The following is a 13,757-nucleotide window of genomic DNA, read 5'->3' on the forward strand; positions in this document are numbered from 1 at the left end:
GACAGTGTCATCATCGGCAGTGAATATGGAGCTTATAAGTATAGATAATCTTGACGCAGTTTTAACCGGCTGTATCTGACAAGTGTCTATATACATTATGGACAGAGACGAAAAGCATCTTGAAGACGAGTTAAGCACCTATGTTTTAAGCATTTAGTAGATTCTATAGTTCAATCGATACTGGTAAGTGTTGTTCGCTTTGACCAATAAAATTAATGGTAGTTTACGACATAAGACGTAACACCCACCTGATTGGTTACAAATTAATAACTTTTCACCAGCGATTCAACTATAAACTCAGCTTTAGAAAAGACAAAATCACTATTGCCCTGGTTACATATACTTTACTCTGGGTCAGTGTTAGGAAATGCTTTGTTTTCAAGGTTCTTTTTCTTCTCAGTTGTTACTTGCAATTGCATAGAATTTTATACGAAATAATTTTGTATATAAAATAGCATACAAAATAAGGATGATACTGTTTAAATACTGCTGAAGTTACAATTTAAAGTAGTTTTTTTCCCATTAGGAGAAAAGGGGTAACGAAAGCATATTTTTTTCTTTGGTGGCGTGTAACATGATGTCCGCCAAATCAGGATTTGTTACTGTGTGATTTACAGCTTTTGTTTTTAAGTGACAGTCACTTTAATAGTTTTTCCCATTAGGAGAAAGGTGGTATCAAAAGCATATTGTTTCTTTGGTACGTAACATGATGTCCGCCAAATATTTTCTGTGCGATTTACAGCTTTTGTTTTAAAGTAACAGGGACATACCAATATTCACCATATAAGCCGTAAGCAATTCAATAGGTATTGATCAGATCATACTAAGGACTGGGAAAAAGTGGACCAACTGGTTTACTCTACATTACATAAATCACCATATCTCTCATTGTGTTGTTCAGCTTTCTACTGATATATGAGTTGGGTAAGAAATCCCTTATATTTCAATATGTTTTCTTTGGATTGTAACATTTGTTGAGATACTCGTTGTACTGAACGATACCCGTCCTCGGTACCCATCTTTTATACCCGGTATTAACGATGAAAACACATGCAGCTTAGTAAGCAAACTTGATCTCATCTTAACTCTTCCTTCCCTCTCCTCTTCCCAACAGAGAACAACCCTTTAGTTTTTATTTAGTCAAAATTAAACTAGGGATTTCAAAACAATTACAGCCCACAATATTGCACTGTCTTCGTAATCATAGAATATGTCAAAATGGAGTCCCATGTGTCCTGCCAATATCTATACATAGAGACGCACAGTATCTACCGCAAACTATACCTGCTATTATAGTCAAACCGCTTTCTAAACATTTCTCCAGTATGTCTTATTTTCATTTCATTTCTGTTTCTTTGTATATGGTTTATCATTTCAATTTCTAACTCGATACCAGCAATCAACTATCGTTATTGTAAGATTCACTGCCATCGCCTTACAATTCCATTAATACAGCAGCTGATTTTATATCATTGATTTTTCCACATTGGTTTGATCAAATTTATACAGCGCAACAATCCAATGTTACAAGTGGTGGTCAATGAAATATGGATCGCTAGTAAGGGGATGAATTGTGCATTTATTTTGGCCAGATATATGAAGCCATATGATACGATTTCAACTCCTTCTCGTCATGCTGAGACAACACTATTTTTGAAATCCCATACCGTGCTTGTTTTTAATGTAAACTTAGCATTTGCCGGCAACTCTTTTATAATAAAGATTGATCTCAATGTTGGTCTTTATTACAAACGTTTAAATGTACACTGTATGCTCAGTGGGTTCCTATCTGCATTAACAAACACAGCACAAACCAGCCGTAAAGTCGGCCAATTGTATTCTGAGTTACAGTGAAAAATTTGCATGAAGGTCGTACTCATAGGTATCTAAAGTTGGTGCTACATGTATCTCATTTTGCTAGTGCCAGTCAAACACATTTTAAACCAATCAATAATCCTATTGTTGAAGAGGATAATAAGCTTCTACCTATGTCTATAGAATGTCTAGCTCTAGTCTTTGTTTGTTTTGGCTAAATCCTGTTCAAGTGGTTGGTTACAAACCATTGTATTTTGTCTAAGTATGTATAACCAACAATTAAAAATGAGAGGACATTCCTGAACGTCGTTGACTTGGTGGGTGATTTGAAATGACCGCCAATTATGACTGTTTGATATTTATTATCAGCAATGTGGAAAATGAAACACATGTAGAACTGAATAAGGTACCACTTTGTTGAAGGAGCAAAGTTCAACAAACCACAACTCCGCTTCTGGATATCGCTTGAAGTCAAATTATATACCATTTTAAAGCTGATGATATATATTTTCTAAACACGAAATAAAACTAAATTGACCGGGCCGACTTTACGGCTGCTTTGTGGTGGACGGTCACATATGGGACACATTCTCAAATGCATTTTGACGCTGTTTGCAGTCCATTGCCCATCTCAGCTAAACGGGGACGGTACAAGTTGCAGTAATGTCCACAAAATTGGAATGTTAAGTTTTATAAAAAAAAACGGTCCACGTTTGCCGGCAAACATATACTCACACAACCCTTCCCCACATATAAAAACATTATAGATCTTTAATACTAGCACTTATTTAAATCTAAATCATAGGTAATTTACGATAGCGTTTGTCTATGATTTCATATCACTGCTGTGCTATGTTTGAGCTTTATGGCAAAATACTAACCAATTATTTCAATCATATTGTACTTTACCATGTTTTACCATATATAATGAATTAGGTCGTATTCATATATTAATCATGTCCCATCTCCTCTTATATCAAGGGAAAATGTATTCAACAGATGGAGAAATATGGCAAAATCCATTATTGATTTTCGATTATTGATAATTATTTTGCAGTGATCTGCGCAACCATTAGCCTTAAGTCAATGAAATTTGATGCTGTTATTGATAGAGTTTATAGTATTTAAAGATATTCTATTTTCCACGGTCAAATTGTTTGCTAGCTGCATTAACAGCTATCAACCACCACCTTGAAACCGTGTAACGATTGGCTCAAATATTTTATATGACATTGTTGATTAGGAAATACGACCATTTCAAAAAAATACATTATGAACGAAAAATAATGGTCGCATTTCCAACGGCATTATAGCTCATCAATCTCAATCACACATTGTTCTCAAGTGAAGTATGATTTCGCATATTGGTGTTTAAGGGGACCGTGTTCTGACTAGATTAGCATAATTATATGCGACACTACTGAGATATATTTTAATTTATTTCGTGTGTTTTTTTCTATATTTTCTTTACTGTTTGTTTTCATAACTGTTATGACAATAACATGTGAAGATTGATGGGGTCATTTACTTATCTGTTTTTTCTTCGATTTTAGTCTTCATCTTCTGGTTTGGAACTTTCTCCTATTCGAAACTCTCAGTTAAAAGACAACAATACCAGATGAAACTAACTGATTTATATGCCAAAAGCCCAAAACCTCCGCAAATGATAGCCTTTTCTTGTTTTAGCGCACTGAACCTTGAAATGGCAGTGCGCTTTACTAAACACCGATGCCGTGCAGGTGAATGTTGGTAATATTTAAAACATATTTAGTAAAAAACATACCATTTCATGCATTAAAACCCAAAATACAATTTTATACCATATAACTTTTTCTGATGGCCTATTATTAACAAAATAGTGCGTCGTCGTATTTTCGTGCATAATACAGGCACATTAGTGGTATACCGTAAAAACTCGATAGTTAGCATATGTGCTTACTATCGAGTGCTTTTGAAAACATGAAACTGTACCAAAGTCCGGCGCTTTACCAACTGAGCTAATGGGGTTGAGACGGTTACGGTTCGCTATCTCTAAGGACCGCTATCTCTAAGGTTCGCTATCCCTAAGGTTCGTTATCACTAATTACGAAAAAGGTCCACTATACCTAAGGTTCGATATCACCAATTTTGAAAAAGGTTCGGTATTCCTAAGGTTCGCTATCTCTAATTTTAAATAAGGTTCGCTATCTCTAATTTTAAATAAGGTTCGCTACCTCTAATTTTAAATAAGGTTCGCTATCTCTAATTTTAAATAAGGTATAGATAGCGGACCTTATTTGAAATGAGAGATATCGGACCTTATTTAAAATTAGAGATAGCGGACCTTTTTTTAAAATTAGAGATAGCGGACCTTTTTTAAAATTAGAGATAGCGGACCTTATTTAAAAATAGAGATATTGGACCTTATTTAAGATTAGTGATAACGAACCTTAGGTATAGCGCACCCTAATAAAAATTAGTGATAGCGAACCTTAGAGATAGCGAACCTTAATTAATTAGGGATAGCGAACCCTAAACAAAATTAGTGATAGCGAACCTTAGGTATAGCGGACCTTTATTTCAATTAGTGATAACGAACCTTAGAGATAGCGAACCTTTAATAAATTAGTGATAGCGGACCTTATTCAAATTTAGTGATAGCGAACCTTATTTTAAATTAGTGATAGCGAACCTTGTTTAAAATTAGTGATATCGAACCTTAGAACTACCGAACCTTATTCTAAATTAGTGATATCGAACCTTAGAAGTAGCGGACCTTTTTTTAGGTATAGCGAACCCTTTTCTCTATTAGAGATAGCGGGATACTGATCTCCATAGACTTTACACGTTAGTGATAGCGAACCTTAGAGATAGCGAACCTTAGAGATAGCGGACCTTAGAGATAGCGGGATGTCACCGTTGAGACACACATTTGCAGGGTTATTTGTTCGTATATAACTATGTGTATCGATGATTTGCTCAGAACCCTTTACAATTTTGTGGATGGAGCTCTTCATGTATGCATGTTTTAAAAGCGCTCAATAGTAAGCACATTATGCTAACTATTGAATTTTTACGGTAGGCTATAACCTTAAATGGTATCGTTATCCTATGTGTCCCCTGAATCAAAACTTACTTAACCGTGAGATATACAAATAATGAAATGATTATTTGTAAAAACTTTTGGTAAAATATTTGTAATGTTTGACAACTAAATAAATTTTTGGTGAAGAGCATTAAAACGGATACAATATAATAAAATATACAATCCTAAATCAAAATGGTGCGATCAACGTAATCAAAATGTTAAAATGGTCATAAAACTATGCATTGTTTCGTTAATGCAAGAGGATAATATGTTACATTTGGAACAGAACACACCATTACCAATCATTTTGATACAGCGTGTATTTTGGATGGTTTAGTAACGTTTCTACAAAATCTAATGTTTCATCTATTCTGTTTAAACGAATCACTTTCAACAATGAAATATTCTGCTATATCACTGTTCGAACACATGTTAAATTTTAAACAACACGGATTACCAGGTAAACCATACCAATTGTTGGTTACAATTTGTAACCAACAAGTGCTGTAAGCATTGGTAGGGGTGTGTTCAAAAGTTTTAACTTGTCGGGTAAAATTTTACCCAACTATGGTGCTAACAGAAGTGGTCATGGTGGTATTGCAAATAAATATTCACTTTTTCCTCTGGTAAAAGTAAACAAGTAAAATAAAACTTACCGACAAAAATATGTCACACAACTCACAGTTGTCAACCACGATGTAGCCAGTCTATCAAAGGTATAAGCCAATGGATTTAAGAGCGTCAGGAGTAATAGCATCCATTTGTGTAAAGAAATCACGGAGAGACGAGGAGATCATTCATCCCCATGCATCATCTGTTCTTTTCTGATAAGCGATCACGCTACGATATAGCTACTTAATTCCACCCTACTACGATATTCATTTCAAATCAATCCTAAAGTGAGAAGGAATATTCCCGTAAAATACCAAAAGATCCGAGTCGGTAGATTGCTTAAAAGTGACTGAGTTAATAATCTATTAATATCCTCTCGCTGAATTTTGTCAAGTGAAAAATGATAGAGCCAAGTACATTTTGTGCATTAAATGGTATACCCGGCAGTGTTACGCGCGAAAAAAAAGTTGATGTGTTTTTAAGTAGCATATGTATTCAAGAGTAAACTATATCGATAATATGCCACGTGATTGCACTAAAATACAAAAATGAGTATACTCTGTTATTATCGTGACGCTGGCTGAGTGTTAAGTTTGACACATGACATGTGCGATACCGTGGGTTCCCATTAACTAATCGAAGTAATCGAACAATAATTAATTAGCATTTATTAGCTGTTTTAGTCGGCTCTGTATTTTGAAATAGTTGTATTCTACTCAATCTACGCTGGATAACTACTTTTAGAGATGGCGATGTTATACATGCGATGGCAAACTGTGCCAATTGATTACCCCTGAATACCTATCACAAAGAGCACATGATAGAACATGATCAAATTGGCCAATCATAATCGCAGTGCCTTGTCATGGTCGATCCTTGTCAATTGTGTACAACATTATGTATTAAGCACTAGTAACATGATTGACATGATAAGGTGTATCCTTCGCACAACAGTATCTTGTCCCTCGCTCTCTGTCTGTTTCTCTCTTTCGACATTGCCAACATTTTGCACAAGTAACGAGATGGCGCTCTACAGACCGTTTTATAGAGATGAGCACTATTTATAGACAGGTTCACCCAGGAAAAAACTAATACATTTTCCTACCAGAACCATACTTAGCACATATGTTGCTTGGGTTCAAGGATTTAAAAAAAGCACACGGGCCACCTTGATTTTTCACCTGAATCCAAGATGGCGGCCAAAATCCCACTAAAATCCTTAATAACTCATGTTTACAGTCTTAGAATGTTATAATGCTATTTTATTTTACCTTCAAATTATATGTAGATATCTTAAAGGAAAATTTTCATTGAAACAAAACCAAATAATTTACTCACTATTGACGGTTTCGCCTATCATGGTCGACAGGCATCATCAGAATGATGATGGATGATCCTTACTTCTGGTAGGACGAATCCCGACTGTAGAGGGTGTAGTACAGCCAGGAGAGGATCATACACGTGACTCAGATAGTGGGCCCCCTCGTCTCTGTTCATGACGTTGGTTCCTCTTCTCCTGATCCATATTGATTCTTTGACATGTCTTGCGTTAGTATCACACTCCTTGCATAGAACTTTAGCATTGTCCCAATTGATAACATGGTTTTGTTGTATGGTCTGTTATAGCTGACTTAGACTGCTCACTTGTGGATTGTTTACGGGTTTGCCGGGTGTAATTAGCTTTGGTTTTAGACACTCTCCGTTTCTTTTCGGTGCTCTTTTAGGCGTGTCTCAAATTTTCGTCCAGTTTCACCAACATATGAGTGATTGCAGTTAGCGCATGGTATTTCATAAACGCAGTCAGTAGTGTTAAGAGGATGTATTTTGTCTTTGGGATGAACTAGCATTTTGCGAAGCGTAGTGTTGGGCTTCATGGCAATGGCTATTCCGTGCTTCCGGAAGATCCGATTGGCTTTGTCAGCGAGTCCCTCCACGTACGAGATCACCACAAAACCCTTAGTGGGATTACTAGTACTGTCTTTCTTGATGTTAGGCTTGCTCTGTTTGTTAGCCATTTTGTCTTTCACTTTCTTAAATGACCAACCGGGGTAGTAGCCACAGCGCCCGAGCGCCTGTCTGATCTTTTCTTCTTCTAGTTTCTTATCCTCGTCTTCCGTTACTACGTTGTCCATCCTGTCTAATAGAGTGCGAATTACACCCAGTTTGTGGTGTATGGGATGGTGGGAGTCGAAATTTAGATATTGAGTCACGTGTATGATCCTCTCCTGGCTGTAAATACACCCTCTACAGTCGGGATTCGTCCTACCGGAAGTAAGGATCATCCATCATCATTCTGATGATGCCTGTCGACCATGATAGGCGAAACCGTCAATAGTGAGTAAATTATTTGGTTTTGTTTCAATGAAAATTTTCCTTAATGTATATCTACAAACCTGATGAAGCTGTTCAGTGATATATGCAGATATCGTTTAACAAATGTGCACAACAAAAAATTGGTAATAAATTAAACGGACTAATCATGTGACCCAAAATGACCAAACTCTATATGACTACCTTTGAAAAAAATAATGAAATGACACAATGAATCCATGTGTCATTATGGTCATAGAATACAACTTCTAAAACGTCAAAGGTGCTTGTATGATCATTGAAGCACGATGATCAAAATAGATCTAGGTTCCACTGAAAAAGTGTACTTGAGTTCAAAATGGCGGCCAAATTCGCAAACGGATCAATCCATGCTAATTTAATTCTTACCGAGTATACACCAACCTCTTGTATGTTGTTCTACAATTGGTCATGGGTACCGTTTCGTTATTTTACAAAGGATCTTTTTTAAAAGACAATATCTCAGCAACTAAATCAGCTGTGACCTTCTTATTACACAGGGCTAATTATTAGCTAGTTGTTAATGAGTGTTAGTAAAAACAATGGGATATTTTAGTTTCAGAGGGGGTCAGACCCTCGTGCTGTTGAACAAGATATTTTCCCTTTTTCATGGTTGAGATATTGTCCTTTAAAAAGGGTATTTTGTATAATAACTTGCTATTAACCAATTTAGCTCAAAATGCTCATGGTCGCAAATTTTTCGGCTAAAAAAAGGGAATTTGAATTTTTTGCTGTAACCTCACCTTGAGGAGCTAAAACGGTACCCATAACCAATTGTAGTACAACATCCAAGGGTGTACACTAGGTAAGTATTAAATTAGTATGGATTGACCCGTTTGCGAATTTGGCCGCCATTTTGGACTCAAGTACATTTTTGCAGTGGCCCCTACAATCAACGAAATTAATAGTTAATTATTATTATTATTAACCTTGACAATATGTTGAAACTCTTCATTGCCGCTTTGATAATTCAGTGAAATTAGTATAATTATGTTTGATGAGAAGTACCAAAGAGCTTTTAAATATAAATAGAGTCGCAATAGATTATATAATCTTTTGTTCGTTTGATGCCGATTAGAAGTTGCGACAGGCTATTCATAAAAGTGGTACCATTGTTTCGAATAAAGGGGTTCCGCCATTTAATTGGTCACTGATCCGGCATCATATTAACGCTCTACATGACAGGCGAGTATCAATAAGTGACCACACTACAGTCATGTGTAAGGGCAGTCATGTGTAAAGTGGTACCATTGTACTCACGTATCCCAAATGTGTGCTTGTGTGGGCCTGAACTCTATGAAGGAGGCTTTAGCTGTTGATGCAATCATCTTTACCACCCACCTGACGTTAGGCATTTCATTTAAATAAATTGAATGCTCTTCCTGATCGATTACACATTAGAATGTATGAAGGCTGCCATGTACAGTCCATATATCTATATTACACTATAATGGTAATCGCTATACGTATACATGTAAGTATAATTATAGACCTATAAAGGTTGTTTTTAAGAAATTTCCATTTAATTTTATTTTAAGGAGATTGGTATAGAAATAGTGGCGTATCCAATGAGGGGAGGGGGTTGGGAAGGGGCAGATTCACCCCTGTGAGAAGTCTTGGGAGGAGGAGGAGGAAGAGGGAGGAGGGATATGGAGATTGAGAGAGGGCTGGAGGAAGGGAGCAATGAAAAGATATAATAAAGACAAGTAGATAAATAGAAATATAAGGAAAATGATGGGAATGAGAGAGGGAGGGTGAGAGGGGACAATGAGAGGGAAGGAGTGATAAAGTGTATGATGAATACATTTAATAATAATTATTAGGCCTATATAATAACTAAACACATAACAGCACTGGGCAGCCATTCGATGATGTCAATGCCTTTATTCTTTACGTAATTAAAACACCCAGTCAGATGTATTTCACACCTACCAAACACAAGTCACCCAATTTCGAAAACTGGACGTTGAATGTACACTCTCATGAATATTGATTGGCAACATTTTCCAATAATTGAATATATGAATACAAAAACCACCTAAGTCCATACTTGAACCAAATTGAGTTAAGCATGGGAAAGTGTTGCTTTACATAGGCCTGCCATATGTATGAAAGAACAACTCAAATTCATCCTCTGTGTCTATTGAGCATGTGAAAAATAGCATGTATGAAAGAATCACCCAATTCCATGATTTGAGTCTTGTAACACATTGATTAAAACCCAGTATGTATAAAAGTCCACTTGTAACACATTCATTGCTAGAGAGTGAAAAAAAAAAAAAAAATGGGTTTAATAAAGAAAGTGTGTGGTTTATATTACATGGCAGAATGCTTATCAACATTATACATACCTGTGCGCTTTATTTTGTATTATCTTACTAGTGGTAATCTCATTCTAACATTGTTGTCTTTGTATATGATTCAAACAACCACCTAAGTCCAAAATTTAAAATGAACCCCACGAAGTCCCTGAAATGCTAATCGTCATACCTAATACAGGTTAATCCACTCATTTGCACGTAAAACTTACCATATTGACCAGGTAAATCTAACTGAAGGAATTAAAATGATACACAGGTTTTTCTCTCAAAATCACTTCCCATGGACTTAGGTGGCTTTTGTATTCATGTATTCAATTATGTCAGCGCTCTAATCGGAAACAATAGAACAATAGACCCTGCAGAGCGTTGAGAAGTACAAACCTTCTCCCCCATTCCCTCACAATCAATGTTGGGGAGACTGGAGAGCCCAATGGAAAAAGTGCTTTCATCAACATTGAACTGGGGGAGAGGGGTGACGATTTACATTTAGTATGCCAGAGTGTGCCAACATTAATTTCCTTGATTGTAGATCTATCATCATCATGCGTCAATGAACATACAGTAGAAGCACATTTGAAGTTTTAGAAGTTGTACACTATGATCCATGGATTCATTGTGTCATTTCATCATTTTTTTCCAAGGTAGTCAAATAGAGTTAAGCCATTTTGGGTCACATGGTTAGTCCGTCCAATGTATTACCAATTTTTTGTTGCCGCCATCTTGGATTCAGGGAAAAAATCGAGGTGGCCCGTGGGCTTTTTTTAATCCTTTTAACACCAAAGTGAACACGAAGTCGAGAGAAATTGGAATAAGTAGACGTTACAATTTGTCTACAGACTATGGTTTTCTAAAGCTTTTGCCCCACGAAGCCTTGGGGTGAAAGTTGGGAAGATTTACAGAAATAAAGTCTAAAGGGCAGAAAGTTGCAAGGTCTCCAATATATTCAACTTCTTTCGACAATACAAAACCTATTATGTTTAGCTCTTTTCAGGAAGTAAATGGAGCTATCTGTAAAGGTCAAGAATGTTCAACCTCAGTGATAATTGATTTTGTTTTATTTATTTGTGAAATAAATACAAAGCAAATAGACAAAAAAGTACATCTTTTAAATTATCATAATATTTAATGGTATATAACAGCTGCAACATTTCTGTGGTGTCTTATGTTTTAAACATGAGTGCAATCAAACACAGTACTTCAACTCTCAACTGAAAGCCATAATGTACCATCTTTTTAAATGAATTTTGTTAATTTTGTTTTTGTTTTTCAAACCTGATTTTTGTAATATATGTAATGTTCATACATTTCCCACCTTACAATTACACCTAATTGGACTCATTGTGTTTGGAGGACAACGAACAATTTTGAATCGAAATACACTAATTTTCCATATAGCTCCACAGTTTAAGTTAGTTTAAGATAATAGGTGGAGTTCATTTCATTTTAGCTCATTATTTCGGCTTAAGATTACCAGCAAACATTCCTGATAGTTGTTACTTATATTATTTCATAATTTTTGGAATAAAAAGCCTCAAATTTGACATATATATATTCGCCATAATTTACATAACAATTGCAGTGCTTTAATAAGTTTGGCCCTATTGAGAGAGTATATGTTGGGTTTAAACTAATTTCAGATAGTATAAATAACACATCCAGTAATACTACAAAATCACTGCACATTAGGAAAAGTGTTACACAAATTACAGTTATAATGTTAATTTTTGTTGCATATATACACAATACATTCAGGCTATCACAATTTACTGTGTATTTAAGTGTAAAATGAAGTGGACTTTGGTGAACTAAAATACCTTGAAAATATAGTATTACTTTCACATACACCCACCAGGAATCGGACAGCAACGTTAGCACAATATTTTTGTGGGATCTGAGCATATCAATATTTAATTATTTGGCATAAAATGTGACATTCCTCGTATTCAGAATGAAAATTTGATTTGTCTGGTGTGCTATCATGTCCCACAAAATCACTGTGCAAATGTTGCTATCCGAACCCTTAAATCTCACAACAGATGAATATGACGCCACCAGTGGCGGTGGAACGATTTTGAAAGTGATGGGGCCAATGGCGAATGTCTAGAATAGATAATTGATTATTTTTGTTCACCCAGACATGTAACACACAGTACATTATTGGTTTGATTTAAGTGGGATGGCCCAGCCCCAGGTCAAAAAGTGGGGGAGGGGTACTGGCTCCCCTGCATCCCCTGCCCGTGCTTCCGGGTTCAGGTGTTAAATGATCACATGTTTTAACATCAATACAAGGGCCGAGTAATAGTTTAGAGTGAATTATTCATAACGAATACATTCTACCTCGCAAACCAACGAAATTTACCACAGGTTTGCATTGCTAATTGAAAAACAGTGAATTTAGCGTCAATCCTATAGTTTGTATTTCTTTATTTAATCAAATTACCGGGTAAAATTACCATAGTTCGAAATGATGTTGAAAAAGAGAACGATATAACAATTATAGTTGAAGATTCAAAAGTTAGTGCTAACTGTTTAAAGCCTTTTCGGACTAATGAACCAGGCCCGTACGAAGGATTTCATCGGGGGGGGGGGGGGGTGCTGATTTTGATGAAAAAGTGGACTTTTTCCAGGGGGAGATTTTGTGAAAAGTGGACTTTCTTTCCAAAATTTTGACCTTTTTTGTCCAAAAAAAGCGTAAAAAACCTGTAATAAACGGGCTGTTCCCTGAATATATTATGATTTTGCACATGGTTATATTCTGGTCTCAAGCGACCTCCAAACCCCCAAGACCTGGATCAAAAAAGTGCGAGGCAAAAAGGAATTAAACAATATTGATCATAGTGTAAAAACATATTGGATTCGCATAATTTGGCAGTATATTAATTAAAAGAGTATTTCGTGATCCGAGCATCCTCTTTTTATTTCAGTTGAATCCTATTTTATGCAAGATTACACTGTTCCATGGACAATGTGTTGTAATTTCGTTCTGTTGTACCAGAACGTATTCAAATTTCACGATATTTTTGCTAAACTTGGCCATTGGGCCGTGGAATACCCGGGGTTTACATCGGTTTGTATGTATCGGATATTAATTATGTAGCCAGAGGTTTCCAGTGGTGTAAAAATCTCATTTTTTTAAAGAGAAAAGTGGGGGATGATGCTGCGGATCACGAAATGCCCTTTTACGTAAGATGTTCAAAATATCTAATTTATTTGTATGCTAGTTCAACTTCGATTTAATCTTGTTATTTTGTTTATTTTCAATAAAAAATTACTCAGGGTAGTTTAATTCAGAAAATCCTATTCTAACATCAAGAAGCCCTGCTATATATATAAATACACGTTATATATTGATTATAAACAAGAACATATATTATACTGTACAGGTTACATATAGTTCAGGAATATTTTACGAATAAGGCATCGCCGTTTATATCAGCCAAATCGACTGTAATATTTAAAAATAGCAAAAATGTGACATAATATCCAATGGGGTGCAAACAAATAATACATAAGTAAAAAAACCCAACATTTCGATAAGGCAAAACGTTTCTGTATCATAAAGATTTCTCTTTTCGAACGTTGGGTTTGAATTT

At 35.7% G+C, this 13,757-nt stretch overlaps 1 protein-coding gene across 2 annotated transcripts in view; it reads right to left on the reverse strand.

Moving 5' to 3' along the window:
* Positions 1–6,447, reverse strand: part of LOC140159541 (neuronal acetylcholine receptor subunit alpha-3-like) — a 199,755-nt gene extending 193,308 nt beyond the window's left edge. For both annotated transcript variants that reach the window (XM_072183043.1, XM_072183034.1), the window contains exon 1: positions 5,539–6,447. The gene's annotated coding sequence lies outside the window, so the exon portion shown is untranslated. The remainder of the gene's footprint in view (positions 1–5,538) is intronic.
* Between the last annotated feature and the right edge of the window lie 7,310 nt (positions 6,448–13,757).

The sequence above is a fragment of the Amphiura filiformis genome, chromosome 1 (genome assembly GCF_039555335.1).
Source record: "Amphiura filiformis chromosome 1, Afil_fr2py, whole genome shotgun sequence".
Classification (NCBI taxonomy): domain Eukaryota; kingdom Metazoa; phylum Echinodermata; class Ophiuroidea; order Amphilepidida; family Amphiuridae; genus Amphiura; species Amphiura filiformis.